This window comes from Triturus cristatus, chromosome 3_2 (genome assembly GCF_964204655.1).
Source record: "Triturus cristatus chromosome 3_2, aTriCri1.1, whole genome shotgun sequence".
Lineage (NCBI taxonomy): Eukaryota > Metazoa > Chordata > Amphibia > Caudata > Salamandridae > Triturus > Triturus cristatus.
In genome coordinates, this window is record NC_140584.1 from 71,591,862 (window position 1) to 71,609,797 (window position 17,936).

Genomic DNA, 17,936 nt, shown 5'->3' on the forward strand with positions numbered 1-17,936 from the left:
CCACAAGAGACCCTAACATACCAGCTGGTACACCCCAGAACTCAGGACCACCAAGTACAACTGTCACCAACTAGAGAAACGATGGCACGCTACAAAGAACCAAGCCGAAAGAGCAGCTCACAAAATAGCCCTCAGCAACTACCACTGGCTCTTCAAAGAAGCCAAGAAAGCAGCCATCAAAACCCGCATTGACTCCGCTGCCAACCACACAAAGGAACTCTTCAAAATAGTCAAAGAATTCTCAAACCTGACAGCCATGGTGAACACCATCTACCCCTCCCAAGAACTCTGTGACAACCTCTCCAACTACTTCCACAGCAAGATCACCAACATCTACAACAATTTCAACATCCAACTCTCCACTATCAACCCTGACAACCTCAACCAAACAGCAAACACTAGCCAAACATCACCACCTGATCACAGCTCACTGCCTTCACCACCTCAGCCATCATGTCTTTCATCCACTTCAGGGCACCCAGCAACCCATGCCCCCACCTCCTCTACAGGCTCACAATGAACCCAATCAGCATGCAACTCACCAGCATTTCCACAGCAACCTTCCTGGGAAGATGGAAAAACGCAGACGTCAGTCCTAAAGAAAGCCTCTGTTAGCCCAATGATCTCAAAAATGATCATCCGATCTCCCTGCTCCCCCACCCAGTCAAAGTTCTTGAGAAAGACATCAACCAGCAGCTCACCTAATCCCATAAACAAAACCACCTAGTGGATGCCTCACAGTCAGGATTCTGTACCACGCTGATAGTAGCCACAGACGACATCAGAACACTCCTCGACCATGGAGAATCAGCGGCCATGAGCATCCTCGACCTCTCCGCTGTGTTCGACAAAGTCTTCGACAGCACCCTCATTAATAGACTCTACAACATAGGCATATGGCAAGATGGCCTCAATTGGATCGCCTCTTTCCTTACAGGACAAACACATAGCATTCAACTGCCTCCCTTCACCTCCACAACCAAAGACATCATATGCTGTATACCACAAGGATCATCCCTCAGCCTGACCCTGTTCAACATCTACATGACCCCTCTCGCAGACATCCTCATATCATACGGACTCACCATAATCTCCCATGCAGCCGACACTCAAATGATCCTCTTGTTCACCAATGACCCCACCAACAGCAAAACCAACGTCTTCAGAGCCATGACCAATGGAGCCACATGGATGAAAGACAACTGCCTCCAATTAAACTCCGACAAAACTGAGGTGCTGATCATCGGCAAGAATACCTCCTCATGGGACCACAGCTGGTGGCCGGTAGAACTGGGACCAACTGGCCATGAAACAACAAGTTAAAGCAGTCGCCTCCTCCTGCTGCCACACAGTTCGCATGCTCCGCAGAATCTTCAAAAGGATCCCAACCAACACCAGAAAGACCTCACTCAGGCCCTCATCATCAGCCACCTCAACTACGGCAACGCCTTCTGCACCAGCATCCCCATTCAGCTCCTCAGAAGACTCAAGACCACACAGAACACTGCTTCCAGACTAATCCTGGACCTCCACATACGAACCCATATCGCCCCCACCTCTTTGATATCTACTGGCACCCCATCCAGGAGAGATGCCACTTCAAGATCCTCATGCACACCTAGAAAGCCCTCCATAAGATCAACCATCGACTGAACTTCCACCAACCTACGCTCCTCTTCACTCACCCTCGCACAAACCCCGCGCATCCACCACACCTGCTCCTTCTCCTACATCACAACCAAGACCTGAAACGACCTCCCCCTCCAATTCCATACAGCCCCGTTGCTGGCATACTTCAGAGAGAGGCTCAAGACCTGACTCTTTGACAGAGATACAGCACCCAAATACTCCTAGGGGTTATAGAGTGCGCTTTACAGATGCTGATTGATTGAATGATTGATCCAATATCTGAGAAGGTTATCAATGCAAGGAAGAATAATGGATGTTATTTTTTATATAAGCTAACTTTGTGATATGATGGCACTTAGAATATTGTCAATGAAGCCATCTCTTTTGGGTTTGAAAATGACTCAGCAGCAGATATGTAAAGAAGATGATGATTAAGGTTTCCTTCAGGGGATGAACATTAGAAGGAGATAGTCACAGGGAATCACTTTTCTTCCTAGCTATATTTCAGAACAATCTGAAAAAACGGAGATTTGATTGTGTGGAAACATGATATCAAGAACCAGGGGGAGACACAGGGGAAATAGAGCAATTAGAGAAGCAAAGTTCCTGATGATCATTACAGGAGGGTCGGGTGAAGCTGTCATGCTCAGCAGCTGCTCAGTGATGTTTAACAACTGTAGAACATATTACTTATCCTCCCATCCCCTCTGTTGCAAGGGACCCCCCTGGGTTTAAGGGCTCAATGAAGTATGGCTCCCCAGGTTGTTTGCTGGTTCTCACAGTTCTTAATGGAAGTGGGGATAAGTGAAGCAGAAGGAATTTGATAATTAATTGTGTTGGTAGACTGCCCATTTTAAGGAATACTCACAACCCTTGACGAGCTCAACCCCCTGGTAGATATGGCACAGGGCAGGCAGGTTTAACTGAGGACAATGTAAAAGTATTTATGCCGTATCAAAGGTGAAATAGAGTGAAAATGCCAAACAATGAAAATCAAAATGAGAAAAAAAGAGCAAAATTGAATAAACTAAAGACACCCAAATGACAAACAAACAATAAAGGAAACTGGAGATATGAATTGTTATAGTTTTAAGTGGAAATAACACCAAGAGAAAGTAGGGTATCAGTGATAGTCAATCGTCTTGGTAAACTTAAACCAATGTGCGATTTCACTACGATGGAGGCAAGGTCGGATACACCAAGTTAATTGGTTTGTGTGAAAGTCTGAATGTCTGAAAAAGTATCTAAGTCCCTTTGTCACAGAGGAAATGTTTTGAGAAGTTTCCAAACTTTCTTCTGGTGGCCAAACAACCACAGGAGTAAACTTCTGAAGATCCACAGGACCTCAGGGGAGGCACTTAGATACTCACTGGATGTCAGGAAAAGGTGAACAGCAGGGAACAGTCGAGATGCAGTTACCATTCGTCACTTGGGTATTTCCAGAAAAAGGTCTCTTGCTGATTGTTGTCTCCCTGAAGCCACAGAGGAGGTCAGCCAACTGACCCTTAGAGTCCACTTCTTCGTCCCTAGCACAGGAGGGAACGGGGCCAGTCCTTCAGAGCGCCTGTCATGTCACATCAGGTCCAGTCCTCATTTGATCTTGCACAGGTCCAGAATGTGTTCTGAAGTGGGTGCCTGGAGGTGACATATTTATGCCTGGCACCAGTTAGAGTTCGAGATGAGTCCTGGGTACTCACTAACCAATGGGTTAGAAGTTCCTGGAGCAAACCATAGCCACCTTTTCAGTAGACTAATTTTGTATTATTGCAAACAGGCCCACTATTCCAATTGTGTCTGGGTATTTTTGTGTTCAAGAGTCACCCTGGCTGGGACCTAACTGGAGCCTAATAGCTAGTAACCAATTACATATCTTGTGACAAAACAAGTGTTTCAGAAATAAACAATGATTTGAAGGCTAGTTTTGACTTTTCAAAGCTGAGTATGCACTGTATGAATGGCAATAAAGATCAATTACCATTTAAAATACATGGGATCCTGCAATCCCTATATGAAAACATGTCTCTAATCTCCTTATTGCAGGTGACGTGGAACGAATCTAGTCAACTGTAATAAAGAAATGACATAGCTGCTCAATTGCAATAACTTATTACAGTTGAATTCGGACTTCGCAACGCCTGCAGCAGAACCACAATCACAGAGAATGCAAGGACAGAGAGAATAATGAAAGCTGCAGTTTAAAAAAACAAAATGTGGCTTTTCTTTCTTCTCTGTTTTTTCTAGATGAACGGTAATATTTATAGATATTTATTGGAACATGTTTATTTTTTGTACTCCTTAGGTACTTATAGAAAAGAAGCCCTCTGCATATTTCAGCACATTCTGAGCTACAGCATTTTTTATCTGGTTTGTATTAAACTGATTCTAGTATCTTTTTGCAACAAATATCTAACTGCTTTTTTAGTTTGTTTAACTTTGCACCTCAGTTCCTACTTGTATTCTTCATGTTTGCAAACATGCTATTGCTTTCTTATGAAAGAGCCATGCATTAATGATGTGAGTGGTTTGTGAGAAAAGGATGGAGTGACCATGTATCATATGGAATAAAGTATCCCTGCCGTACACTAGAAAGATGCTACAAGTCACCTCGGAGTTCCATGAGTTCCATGACCTTGTGAAGGAATTCAGCCTTCCCCTTTATGGTCACAGAATTCCTCTGTAACTTGCAATATCCTTATATTGTACTGCAGGGGGGTACTTTACCGCACACATATAGCACTTACTAATAAGTATTTACAATGCATAAGGGCCTGCAATCCCTGTGAAAAAGCGTGTTTCTAATTTCCTTATTACAGGTGCTTGTGACGCTGATAGTGACCTGTAATAAAGAAATTACGTAGTTGCTGAACTGACAGGTGTGGGGCAGGTCACAGAGCCTAATTACAGCAGCAGTTTAAACAAGATACATGAAAACTGGCTTTTCCTTCTTCTAATATTCTTTCTAAATTGACAAAATAATCAACAGAAAGGAGAAACGTATGCCAACATATTTCTTTTTTCCACTTTATTGATCATTACAGGAAACATAGATTATGTGCATGTTTCCATACATTCCAATGTAGAGCATTTTTATTCTGTCTTACTTTCAACTGATACTAATATTTTTTTGCAAAATTTACTAAATGCCTTTGGTGTATATAATTTTTCACTACAGATTCTGCTTTCAGTCTTCTTGCCTGCAATTAACATGAAAGAGAATGACACCAAAAATGTAAGTGGTTAGAGGGAAAAGTGGTGGTGTGACCACGTATTAGAAAAAATAGAATACCCTCTATGTATAGTAAAAGGATGTTACAAGTCATGTTGGAGTTACCTGACATTATAAAGGAACTTGGCCATTTGCTTCATTCCTCTATATGGTAACAGATCTCCTTTGTGTCATCCATTAGCCATAAAATATGGCACATAGTGCTTTAGCCCATATATTCCCATTGATTGAAGCCTTTTACAAAACTTTAAAATAATGAAAGATTTAAAAACAGCAAGGCTCTAAACGTATGCCTTGCAGCTGCAAGCAGGTAACTCAATAAGCTATATTACAAGGATCACAACTTGTGACCTGCAGGTAACACAGTGACCTCTGCAACATAAGCTGTAGCCTATTGAGCTATCTCCACACAATACAATAATGTGATACAAATGTTACACTCTTTGGTTTGCGGCAGGAACATTAATCATCCAACCGATTGCGTGAGGCATGAACCCCACGACTAAACTGCACAAAGATCTCTCCAGCAAGTGCATTAACCACCTAAGTTATCGTATGTCTGTTATACTCGCAAACTTGCTAGGAATATCAATATCTCTGCAGCAGGTGCTTAACCCTGTGAGGTATTTTAAAATGAAGCCTGATTGTGACCTATGACTTGAACTTCAATATATTTAGGATCATGTTTATCCTTGTTGCCATTTCTGTGGAGGAAGAGGTTTAAAAAAAGAATGCATGTTTAAATTGAGTCTCAGACTCCACTTCATGACTCCGGGTCTCTGCTTCTCATGACTCAACGCCCTCCCTTTCTTCTTGTTCCCCTCGGTCTCTGCCCCTTATTTATGGGTTCCTGGAGTCTTTTCAGGTCTAGCCTAGCAGCAGCGAGCATGTGCTGCTTGTTCAACGAGGCATGCTGTAATAGAGTATGCAGTGGAAGCCCCGCCCACTCTCCGCCTATATTTTTAATTGGCTGGTGTCATTTCCCTTCTTTAAAGCTGAATTCCAATTCATTATGTAGCTTGTTAGTCCCTCCTGGGTAATGCCTTGTCTCAATTTGTTACCTCCCATAACAACTGGAATCTTTACTTGACTCATTTCATGTTCTCCGTTATTTAGTGCGTGAGCACTATTTTCTTTTATGTTAGTGGCCGCGCTGCTTTATTTAATTAATTTACAGCGTGGTCTGCATCAGTTTAGTGTAGCACGGGCAAACTAGCATTTGCAATGCAACAGGTTTCGAATTTACGGGAGTTTGAGCAATTGGCATTGTAAATGACAATGCCTTTTATTAATGTTTTGGTTTTTGAAACATAAATAAAATGCATTGCCATTTACAATGCCAATCGCTTAAACTCGCATAAATGCGAGACCTATTACATTGCAAATGCTTTTTTTTCTGTTTCCAGCACTGACTCAGCCTGTGTCTTGGGTGAGGTTCACGGGACAGGTTAATCCTCTTTGGAGGAGGCTTTGCCCTCTGCAGTTTCCAGGGTCTGCGATTTTGTGGCTGCAACGTTTTCCTCATAAGTTTAGATTTACCGTGCTCGCCACATAAGCTAACATCTGCATAATTTACATATTTTAAACAAAATATGTTTTTAGCTGAAATGGACCTAGCGTTACTAGAATTGCCTCCACACCTGTTGCTTTGTAGCGGTGGGTCTTCAGTGGTGCAGCAGCCAGTGCTTAATTTGTGCCGGTGCTTAGCACCGGCACTTATTTATTAGGGCCGGGTCTACACCACACGTCTGCACGTCTATGACAAACTAAATATAATCACCTCATTGACTGCAGGCGCACCTGGCGCAGACACTATTGTTCGCCTCCCGAGTCCTCAGTAAAGTGTTGAGATCCAATATAAATCAAGCCATTTTCCATATGGATTTGCTTTAGGCAGCGGCCCTTAGCTCAGTGTTGCTGGTGGGTGGGGTTTGGTTCTGCAGGGGTAGGAGCTGCGGCAGCGTGTGTGCGTGCATAGGTTTTGTCCAAAACGCCACGCCCCGGCACACACGCACCTCACAAGTTACCCTCTGTGACCAGCAGTATAGGACGACGTCGAGCTGGCAGCAGCAGCAGGCTTATGAATAAAAGCAGTGAGTGCCGGTGCTCCAGCGCTGAACGCTACAGATCCCCTCGCTACAGACCAGACCACAAATCATTCACTCATTCACTGGTGGGGCCCATAACACCAATCATTCATTCTACTTTCAGATCAATGGTCCTCAAGAGAGGGGAGTTCTTTCCTTTATTCCATGCGCTGGAAATGGAAGGAAGAGTGCACCAATCACCTGATGAGTAACAACAAGTTTTCCTATACCTCCCTACCTCACCAGGATCTCAATCCATTATAACCTAGCAGTTCCTCCCATACTATTGGCCATGGATCAGCTAGTTGCTGGGAATAGCAACACTTATTCTTCTAAACAATATACATTGAAATTCTTCAAAGAATAACCCGACACAGTTCTTTAAATGCAATAATATGTTTATATAATTAAAGCATAAGGAAATCATATAGCATTCAATATTTTAGTTCGCATATTTACCTAATCTGGCTAAATGGTGCCCTCTATGTCAAGTTCAGATCTTTCGTCTCTATGCCCATAAATCAAAGAATCAGTTCGTAAATTAATTGGGCATCAGATCAGTCCATCAGAGTCTCTGGTAAGCAGCTGTCCAGCAGTGTCACCGTCCTCTCCGTCAGCATAACGTCGGGTAATCTGGCAAAGTGATGGTGTGCATAGGAAAGGAATAATGTCCTACCCTCTCTAGTCTACTTTTATAGTAAACTTTATCAACAAAATGTTTCAATACATGTTTTAGAACAATTCTAATTGGTTACCCAGGATCATTCTTCCTGCTTCTCATACATTAAATGTTGCATTAGATGCAGCTTCTCAATTTGTAAATAAATTATCAACAGTTTCTAGTCCATTCAGGGCATGTTGATTCCCATGCAGGGTTGTGTCTTTAGTGTCATCAATTATAACAGATTTGGGAAAAAGGGGGTGGTGATGGACAGAGTTTCTGAATGATGCAGAATACTCTTACCAAGTCAAGAGATCATGGTTTTAATCCATCACCGTTTTTTAGCTCACTGCACCATCCCAGCTCAGAACCAGGCTACATGCAAATTAGTCTGTACCTGTCCCAGTGCATGATGGGAACAGGGCAAACCAAACTACCAAGCCAATTCTTATACTGGGAAGGAAACAAGCTTCCGGGGACCGGTTTCTGGCATCACAGCCTTCGTCGGCCCGGCTTGCCTGAATCCTGATGGTGCAATGAGCAAGGGACTCACGTCTGAGCATACCCTCCCACACCGAGTGTGGATAAAATTGATTTGGGAAAAAGGGGGTGGTGATGGACAGAGTTTCTGAATGATGCAGAATACTCTTACCAAGTCAAGAGATCATGGTTTTAATCCATCACCGTTTTTTAGCTCACTGCACCATCCCAGCTCAGAACCAGGCTACATGCAAATTAGTCTGTACCTGTCCCAGTGCATGATGGGAACAGGGCAAACCAAACTACCAAGCCAATTCTTATACTGGGAAGGAAACAAGCTTCCGGGGACCGGTTTCTGGCATCACAGCCTTCGTCGGCCCGGCTTGCCTGGATCCTGATGGTGAAATGAGCAAGGGACTCACGTCTGAGCATACCCTCCCACACCGAGTGTGGATAAAATCGATTTGGGAAAAAGGGGGTGGTGATGGACAGAGTTTCTGAATGATGCAGAATACTCTTACCAAGTCAAGAGATCATGGTTTTAATCCATCACCGTTTTTTAGCTCACTGCACCATCCCAGCTCAGAACCAGGCTACATGCAAATTAGTCTGTACCTGTCCCAGTGCATGATGGGAACAGGGCAAACCAAACTACTAAGCCAATTCTTATACTGGGAAGGAAACAAGCTTCCGGGGACCGGTTTCTGGCATCACAGCCTTCGTCGGCCCGGCTTGCCTGAATCCTGATGGTGCAATGAGCAAGGGACTCACGTCTGAGCATACCCTCCCACACCGAGTGTGGATAAAATTGATTTGGGAAAAAGGGGGTGGTGATGGACAGAGTTTCTGAATGATGCAGAATACTCTTACCAAGTCAAGAGATCATGGTTTTAATCCATCACCGTTTTTTAGCTCACTGCACCATCCCAGCTCAGAACCAGGCTACATGCAAATTAGTCTGTACCTGTCCCAGTGCATAATGGGAACAGGGCAAACCAAACTACCAAGCCAATTCTTATACTGGGAAGGAAACAAGCTTCCGGGGACCGGTTTCTGGTATCACAGCCTTCGTCGGCCCGGCTTGCCTGAATCCTGATGGTGCAATGAGCAAGGGACTCACGTCTGAGCATACCCTCCCACACCGAGTGTGGATAAAATCGATTTGGGAAAAAGGGGGTGGTGATGGACAGAGTTTCTGAATGATGCAGAATACTCTTACCAAGTCAAGAGATCATGGTTTTAATCCATCACCGTTTTTTAGCTCACTGCACCATCCCAGCTCAGAACCAGGCTACATGCAAATTAGTCTGTACCTGTCCCAGTGCATGATGGGAACAGGGCAAACCAAACTACCAAGCCAATTCTTATACTGGGAAGGAAACAAGCTTCCGGGGACCGGTTTCTGGCATCACAGCCTTCGTCGGCCCGGCTTGCCTGAATCCTGATGGTGCAATGAGCAAGGGACTCACGTCTGAGCATACCCTCCCACACCGAGTGTGGATAAAATCGATTTGGGAAAAAGGGGGTGGTGATGGACAGAGTTTCTGAATGATGCAGAATACTCTTACCAAGTCAAGAGATCATGGTTTTAATCCATCACCGTTTTTTAGCTCACTGCACCATCCCAGCTCAGAACCAGGCTACATGCAAATTAGTCTGTACCTGTCCCAGTGCATGATGGGAACAGGGCAAACCAAACTACCAAGCCAATTCTTATACTGGGAAGGAAACAAGCTTCCGGGGACCGGTTTCTGGCATCACAGCCTTCGTCGGCCCGGCTTGCCTGAATCCTGATGGTGCAATGAGCAAGGGACTCACGTCTGAGCATACCCTCCCACACCGAGTGTGGATTAAATCGATTTGGGAAAAAGGGGGTGGTGATGGACAGAGTTTCTGAATGATGCAGAATACTCTTACCAAGACAAGAGATCATGGTTTTAATCCATCACCGTTTTTTAGCTCACTGCACCATCCCAGCTCAGAACCAGGCTACATGCAAATTAGTCTGTACCTGTCCCAGTGCATGATGGGAACAGAGCAAACCAAACTACCAAGCCAATTCTTATACTGGGAAGGAAACAAGCTTCCGGGGACCGGTTTCTGGCATCACAGCCTTCGTCGGCCCGGTTTGCCTGAATCCTGATGGTGCAATGAGCAAGGGACTCACGTCTGAGCATACCCTCCCATACCGAGTGTGGATAAAATCGATTTAGGAAAAAGGGGGTGGTGATGGACAGAGTTTCTGAATGATGCAGAATACTCTTACCAAGTCAAGAGATCATGGTTTTAATCCATCACCGTTTTTTAGCTCACTGCACCATCCCAGCTCAGAACCAGGCTACATGCAAATTAGTCTGTACCTGTCCCAGTGCATGATGGGAACAGGACAAACCAAACTACCAAGCCAATTCTTATACTGGGAAGGAAACAAGCTTCCGGGGACCGGTTTCTGGCATCACAGCCTTCGACGGCCCGGCTTGCCTGAATCCTGATGGTGCAATGAGCAAGGGACTCACGTCTGAGCATACCCTCCCACACCGAGTGTGGATAAAATCGATTTGGGAAAAAGGGGGTGGTGATGGACAGAGTTTCTGAATGATGCAGAATACTCTTACCAAGTCAAGAGATCATGGTTTTAATCCATCACCGTTTTTTAGCTCACTGCACCATCCCAGCTCAGAACCAGGCTACATGCAAATTAGTCTGTACCTGTCCCAGTGCATGATGGGAACAGGGCAAACCAAACTACCAAGCCAATTCTTATACTGGGAAGGAAACAAGCTTCCGGGGACCAGTTTCTGGCATCACAGCCTTCGTCGGACCGGCTTGCCTGGATCCTGATGGTGCAATGAGCAAGGGACTCACGTCTGAGCATACCCTCCCACACCGAGTGTGGATAAAATTGATTTGGGAAAAAGGGGGTGGTGATGGACAGAGTTTCTGAATGATGCAGAATACTCTTACCAAGTCAAGAGATCATGGTTTTAATCCATCACCGTTTTTTAGCTCACTGCACCATCCCAGCTCAGAACCAGGCTACATGCAAATTAGTCTGTACCTGTCCCAGTGCATGATGGGAACAGGGCAAACCAAACTACTAAGCCAATTCTTATACTGGGAAGGAAACAAGCTTCCGGGGACCGGTTTCTGGCATCACAGCCTTCGTCGGCCCGGCTTGCCTGAATCCTGATGGTGCAATGAGCAAGGGACTCACGTCTAAGCATACCCTCCCACACCGAGTGTGGCTAAAATCGATTTGGGAAAAAGGGGGTGGTGATGGACAGAGTTTCTGAATGATGCAGAATACTCTTACCAAGTCAAGAGATCATGGTTTTAATCCATCACCGTTTTTTAGCTCACTGCACCATCCCAGCTCAGAACCAGGCTACATGCAAATTAGTCTGTACCTGTCCCAGTGCATGATGGGAACAGGGCAAACCAAACTACCAAGCCAATTCTTATACTGGGAAGGAAACAAGCTTCCGGGGACCGGTTTCTGGCATCACAGCCTTCGTCGGCCCGGCTTGCCTGAATCCTGATGGTGCAATGAGCAAGGGACTCACGTCTGAGCATACCCTCCCACACCGAGTGTGGATAAAATCGATTTGGGAAAAAGGGGGTGGTGATGGACAGAGTTTCTGAATGATGCAGAATACTCTTACCAAGTCAAGAGATCATGGTTTTAATCCATCACCGTTTTTTAGCTCACTGCACCATCCCAGCTCAGAACCAGGCTACATGCAAATTAGTCTGTACCTGTCCCAGTGCATGATGGGAACAGGGCAAACCAAACTACCAAGCCAATTCTTATACTGGGAAGGAAACAAGCTTCCGGGGACCGGTTTCTGGCATCACAGCCTTCGTCGGCCCGGCTTGCCTGAATCCTGATGGTGCAATGAGCAAGGGACTCACGTCTGAGCATACCCTCCCATACCGAGTGTCGATAAAATCGATTTAGGAAAAAGGGGGTGGTGATGGACAGAGTTTCTGAATGATGCAGAATACTCTTACCAAGTCAAGAGATCATGGTTTTAATCCATCACCGTTTTTTAGCTCACTGCACCATCCCAGCTCAGAACCAGGCTACATGCAAATTAGTCTGTACCTGTTCCAGTGCATGATGGGAACAGGGCAAACCAAACTACCAAGCCAATTCTTATACTGGGAAGGAAACAAGCTTCCGGGGACCGGTTTCTGGCATCACAGCCTTCGTCGGCCCGGCTTGCCTGAATCCTGATGGTGCAATGAGCAAGGGACTCACGTCTGAGCATACCCTCCCACACCGAGTGTGGATAAAATCTATTTGGGAAAAAGGGGGTGGTGATGGACAGAGTTTCTGAATGATGCAGAATACTCTTACCAAGTCAAGAGATCATGGTTTTAATCCATCACCGTTTTTTAGCTCACTGCACCATCCCAGCTCAGAACCAGGCTACATGCAAATTAGTCTGTACCTGTCCCAGTGCATGATGGGAACAGGGCAAACCAAACTACCAAGCCAATTCTTATACTGGGAAGGAAACAAGCTTCCGGGGACAGGTTTCTGGCATCACAGCCTTCGTCGGCCCGGCTTGCCTGAATCCTGATGGTGCAATGAGCAAGGGACTCACGTCTGAGCATACCCTCCCACACCGAGTGTGGATAAAATCGATTTGGGAAAAAGGGGGTGGTGATGGACAGAGTTTCTGAATGATGCAGAATACTCTTACCAAGTCAAGAGATCATGGTTTTAATCCATCACCGTTTTTTAGCTCACTGCACCATCCCAGCTCAGAACCAGGCTACATGCAAATTAGTCTGTACCTGTCCCAGTGCATGATGGGAACAGGGCAAACCAAACTACCAAGCCAATTCTTATACTGGGAAGGAAACAAGCTTCCGGGGACCGGTTTCTGGCATCACAGCCTTCGTCGGCCCGGCTTGCCTGAATCCTGATGGTGCAATGAGCAAGGGACTCACGTCTGAGCATACCCTCCCACACCGAGTGTGGATTAAATCGATTTGGGAAAAAGGGGGTGGTGATGGACAGAGTTTCTGAATGATGCAGAATACTCTTACCAAGACAAGAGATCATGGTTTTAATCCATCACCGTTTTTTAGCTCACTGCACCATCCCAGCTCAGAACCAGGCTACATGCAAATTAGTCTGTACCTGTCCCAGTGCATGATGGGAACAGGGCAAACCAAACTACCAAGCCAATTCTTATACTGGGAAGGAAACAAGCTTCCGGGGACCGGTTTCTGGCATCACAGCCTTCGTCGGCCCGGTTTGCCTGAATCCTGATGGTGCAATGAGCAAGGGACTCACGTCTGAGCATACCCTCCCATACCGAGTGTGGATAAAATCGATTTAGGAAAAAGGGGGTGGTGATGGACAGAGTTTCTGAATGATGCAGAATACTCTTACCAAGTCAAGAGATCATGGTTTTAATCCATCACCGTTTTTTAGCTCACTGCACCATCCCAGCTCAGAACCAGGCTACATGCAAATTAGTCTGTACCTGTCCCAGTGCATGATGGGAACAGGACAAACCAAACTACCAAGCCAATTCTTATACTGGGAAGGAAACAAGCTTCCGGGGACCGGTTTCTGGCATCACAGCCTTCGACGGCCCGGCTTGCCTGAATCCTGATGGTGCAATGAGCAAGGGACTCATGTCTGAGCATACCCTCCCACACCGAGTGTGGATAAAATCGATTTGGGAAAAAGGGGGTGGTGATGGACAGAGTTTCTGAATGATGCAGAATACTCTTACCAAGTCAAGAGATCATGGTTTTAATCCATCACCGTTTTTTAGCTCACTGCACCATCCCAGCTCAGAACCAGGCTACATGCAAATTAGTCTGTACCTGTCCCAGTGCATGATGGGAACAGGGCAAACCAAACTACCAAGCCAATTCTTATACTGGGAAGGAAACAAGCTTCCGGGGACCGGTTTCTGGCATCACAGCCTTCGTCGGCCCGGCTTGCCTGAATCCTGATGGTGCAATGAGCAAGGGACTCACGTCTGAGCATACCCTCCCACACCGAGTGTGGATAAAATCGATTTGGGAAAAAGGGGGTGGTGATGGACAGAGTTTCTGAATGATGCAGAATACTCTTACCAAGTCAAGAGATCATGGTTTTAATCCATCACCGTTTTTTAGCTCACTGCACCATCCCAGCTCAGAACCAGGCTACATGCAAATTAGTCTGTACCTGTCCCAGTGCATGATGGGAACAGGGCAAACCAAACTACCAAGCCAATTCTTATACTGGGAAGGAAACAAGCTTCCGGGGACCGGTTTCTGGCATCACAGCCTTCGTCGGCCCGGCTTGCCTGAATCCTGATGGTGCAATGAGCAAGGGACTCACGTCTGAGCATACCCTCCCACACCGAGTGTGGATTAAATCGATTTGGGAAAAAGGGGGGCGTGATGGACAGAGTTTCTGAATGATGCAGAATACTCTTACCAAGACAAGAGATCATGGTTTTAATCCATCACCGTTTTTTAGCTCACTGCACCATCCCAGCTCAGAACCAGGCTACATGCAAATTAGTCTGTACCTGTCCCAGTGCATGATGGGAACAGGGCAAACCAAACTACCAAGCCAATTCTTATACTGGGAAGGAAACAAGCTTCCGGGGACCGGTTTCTGGCATCACAGCCTTCGTCGGCCCGGTTTGCCTGAATCCTGATGGTGCAATGAGCAAGGGACTCACGTCTGAGCATACCCTCCCATACCGAGTGTGGATAAAATCGATTTAGGAAAAAGGGGGTGGTGATGGACAGAGTTTCTGAATGATGCAGAATACTCTTACCAAGTCAAGAGATCATGGTTTTAATCCATCACCGTTTTTTAGCTCACTGCACCATCCCAGCTCAGAACCAGGCTACATGCAAATTAGTCTGTACCTGTCCCAGTGCATGATGGGAACAGGACAAACCAAACTACCAAGCCAATTCTTATACTGGGAAGGAAACAAGCTTCCGGGGACCGGTTTCTGGCATCACAGCCTTCGACGGCCCGGCTTGCCTGAATCCTGATGGTGCAATGAGCAAGGGACTCACGTCTGAGCATACCCTCCCACACCGAGTGTGGATAAAATCGATTTGGGAAAAAGGGGGTGGTGACGGACAGAGTTTCTGAATGATGCAGAATACTCTTACCAAGTCAAGAGATCATGGTTTTAATCCATCACCGTTTTTTAGCTCACTGCACCATCCCAGCTCAGAACCAGGCTACATGCAAATTAGTCTGTACCTGTCCCAGTGCATGATGGGAACAGGGCAAACCAAACTACCAAGCCAATTCTTATACTGGGAAGGAAACAAGCTTCCGGGGACCAGTTTCTGGCATCACAGCCTTCGTCGGACCGGCTTGCCTGGATCCTGATGGTGCAATGAGCAAGGGACTCACGTCTGAGCATACCCTCCCACACCGAGTGTGGATAAAATCGATTTGGGAAAAAGGGGGTGGTGATGGACAGAGTTTCTGAATGATGCAGAATACTCTTACCAAGTCAAGAGATCATGGTTTTAATCCATCACCGTTTTTTAGCTCACTGCACCATCCCAGCTCAGAACCAGGCTACATGCAAATTAGTCTGTACCTGTCCCAGTGCATGATGGGAACAGGGCAAACCAAACTACTAAGCCAATTCTTATACTGGGAAGGAAACAAGCTTCCGGGGACCGGTTTCTGGCATCACAGCCTTTGTCGGCCCGGCTTGCCTGAATCCTGATGGTGCAATGAGCAAGGGACTCACGTCTAAGCATACCCTCCCACACCGAGTGTGGCTAAAATCGATTTGGGAAAAAGGGGGTGGTGATGGACAGAGTTTCTGAATGATGCAGAATACTCTTACCAAGTCAAGAGATCATGGTTTTAATCCATCACCGTTTTTTAGCTCACTGCACCATCCCAGCTCAGAACCAGGCTACATGCAAATTAGTCTGTACCTGTCCCAGTGCATGATGGGAACAGGGCAAACCAAACTACCAAGCCAATTCTTATACTGGGAAGGAAACAAGCTTCCGGGGACCGGTTTCTGGCATCACAGCCTTCGTCGGCCCGGCTTGCCTGAATCCTGATGGTGCAATGAGCAAGGGACTCACGTCTGAGCATACCCTCCCACACCGAGTGTGGATAAAATCGATTTGGGAAAAAGGGGGTGGTGATGGACAGAGTTTCTGAATGATGCAGAATACTCTTACCAAGTCAAGAGATCATGGTTTTAATCCATCACCGTTTTTTAGCTCACTGCACCATCCCAGCTCAGAACCAGGCTACATGCAAATTAGTCTGTACCTGTCCCAGTGCATGATGGGAACAGGGCAAACCAAACTACCAAGCCAATTCTTATACTGGGAAGGAAACAAGCTTCCGGGGACCGGTTTCTGGCATCACAGCCTTCGTCGGCCCGGCTTGCCTGAATCCTGATGGTGCAATGAGCAAGGGACTCACGTCTGAGCATACCCTCCCATACCGAGTGTCGATAAAATCGATTTAGGAAAAAGGGGGTGGTGATGGACAGAGTTTCTGAATGATGCAGAATACTCTTACCAAGTCAAGAGATCATGGTTTTAATCCATCACCGTTTTTTAGCTCACTGCACCATCCCAGCTCAGAACCAGGCTACATGCAAATTAGTCTGTACCTGTCCCAGTGCATGATGGGAACAGGGCAAACCAAACTACCAAGCCAATTCTTATACTGGGAAGGAAACAAGCTTCCGGGGACCGGTTTCTGGCATCACAGCCTTCGTCGGCCCGGCTTGCCTGAATCCTGATGGTGCAATGAGCAAGGGACTCACGTCTGAGCATACCCTCCCACACCGAGTGTGGATAAAATCTATTTGGGAAAAAGGGGGTGGTGATGGACAGAGTTTCTGAATGATGCAGAATACTCTTACCAAGTCAAGAGATCATGGTTTTAATCCATCACCGTTTTTTAGCTCACTGCACCATCCCAGCTCAGAACCAGGCTACATGCAAATTAGTCTGTACCTGTCCCAGTGCATGATGGGAACAGGGCAAACCAAACTACCAAGCCAATTCTTATACTGGGAAGGAAACAAGCTTCCGGGGACAGGTTTCTGGCATCACAGCCTTCGTCGGCCCGGCTTGCCTGAATCCTGATGGTGCAATGAGCAAGGGACTCACGTCTGAGCATACCCTCCCACACCGAGTGTGGATAAAATCGATTTGGGAAAAAGGGGGTGGTGATGGACAGAGTTTCTGAATGATGCAGAATACTCTTACCAAGTCAAGAGATCATGGTTTTAATCCATCACAGTGTGGGAGGGTATGCTCAGACGTGAGTCCCTTGCTCATTGCACCATCAGGATTCAGGCAAGCCGGGCCGACGAAGGCTGTGATGCCAGAAACCGGTCCCCGGAAGCTTGTTTCCTTCCCAGTATAAGAATTGGCTTGGTAGTTTGGTTTGCCCTGTTCCCATCATGCACTGGGACAGGTACAGACTAATTTGCATGTAGCCAGGTTTTGAGCTGGGGTGGTGCAGTGAGCTAAAAAATGGTGATGGATTAAAACCATGATCTCTTGACTTGGTAAGAGTATTCTGCATCATTCAGAAACCCTGTCCATCACCACCCCCTTTTTCCCAAATCGATTTTATCCACACTCAGTGTGGGAGGGTATGCTCAGACGTGAGTCCCTTGCTCATTGCACCATCAGGATTCAGGCAAGCCGGGCCGACGAAGGCTGTGATGCCAGAAACCGGTCTCTGGAAGCTTGTTTCCTTCCCAGTATAAGAATTGGCTTGGTAGTTTGGTTTGCCCTGTTCCCATCATGCACTGGGACAGGTATAGACTAATTTGCATGTAGCCAGGTTCTGAGCTGGGATGGTCCA

At 46.3% G+C, this 17,936-nt stretch overlaps 1 protein-coding gene across 2 annotated transcripts in view; it reads left to right on the forward strand.

Annotated features, from left to right (window-relative positions):
• The window catches only part of SCN3B (sodium voltage-gated channel beta subunit 3), a 941,302-nt gene that overhangs the window by 754,027 nt on the left and 169,339 nt on the right, over positions 1-17,936 (forward strand). Inside the window, exon 9 of one of the 2 annotated variants that reach the window (XM_085647252.1) lies at positions 3,929-3,993. The exons of the other annotated variant lie outside the window; for it this stretch is intronic. The gene's annotated coding sequence lies outside the window, so the exon portion shown is untranslated. The remainder of the gene's footprint in view (positions 1-3,928; positions 3,994-17,936) is intronic. 2 annotated transcript variants of the gene reach the window in all.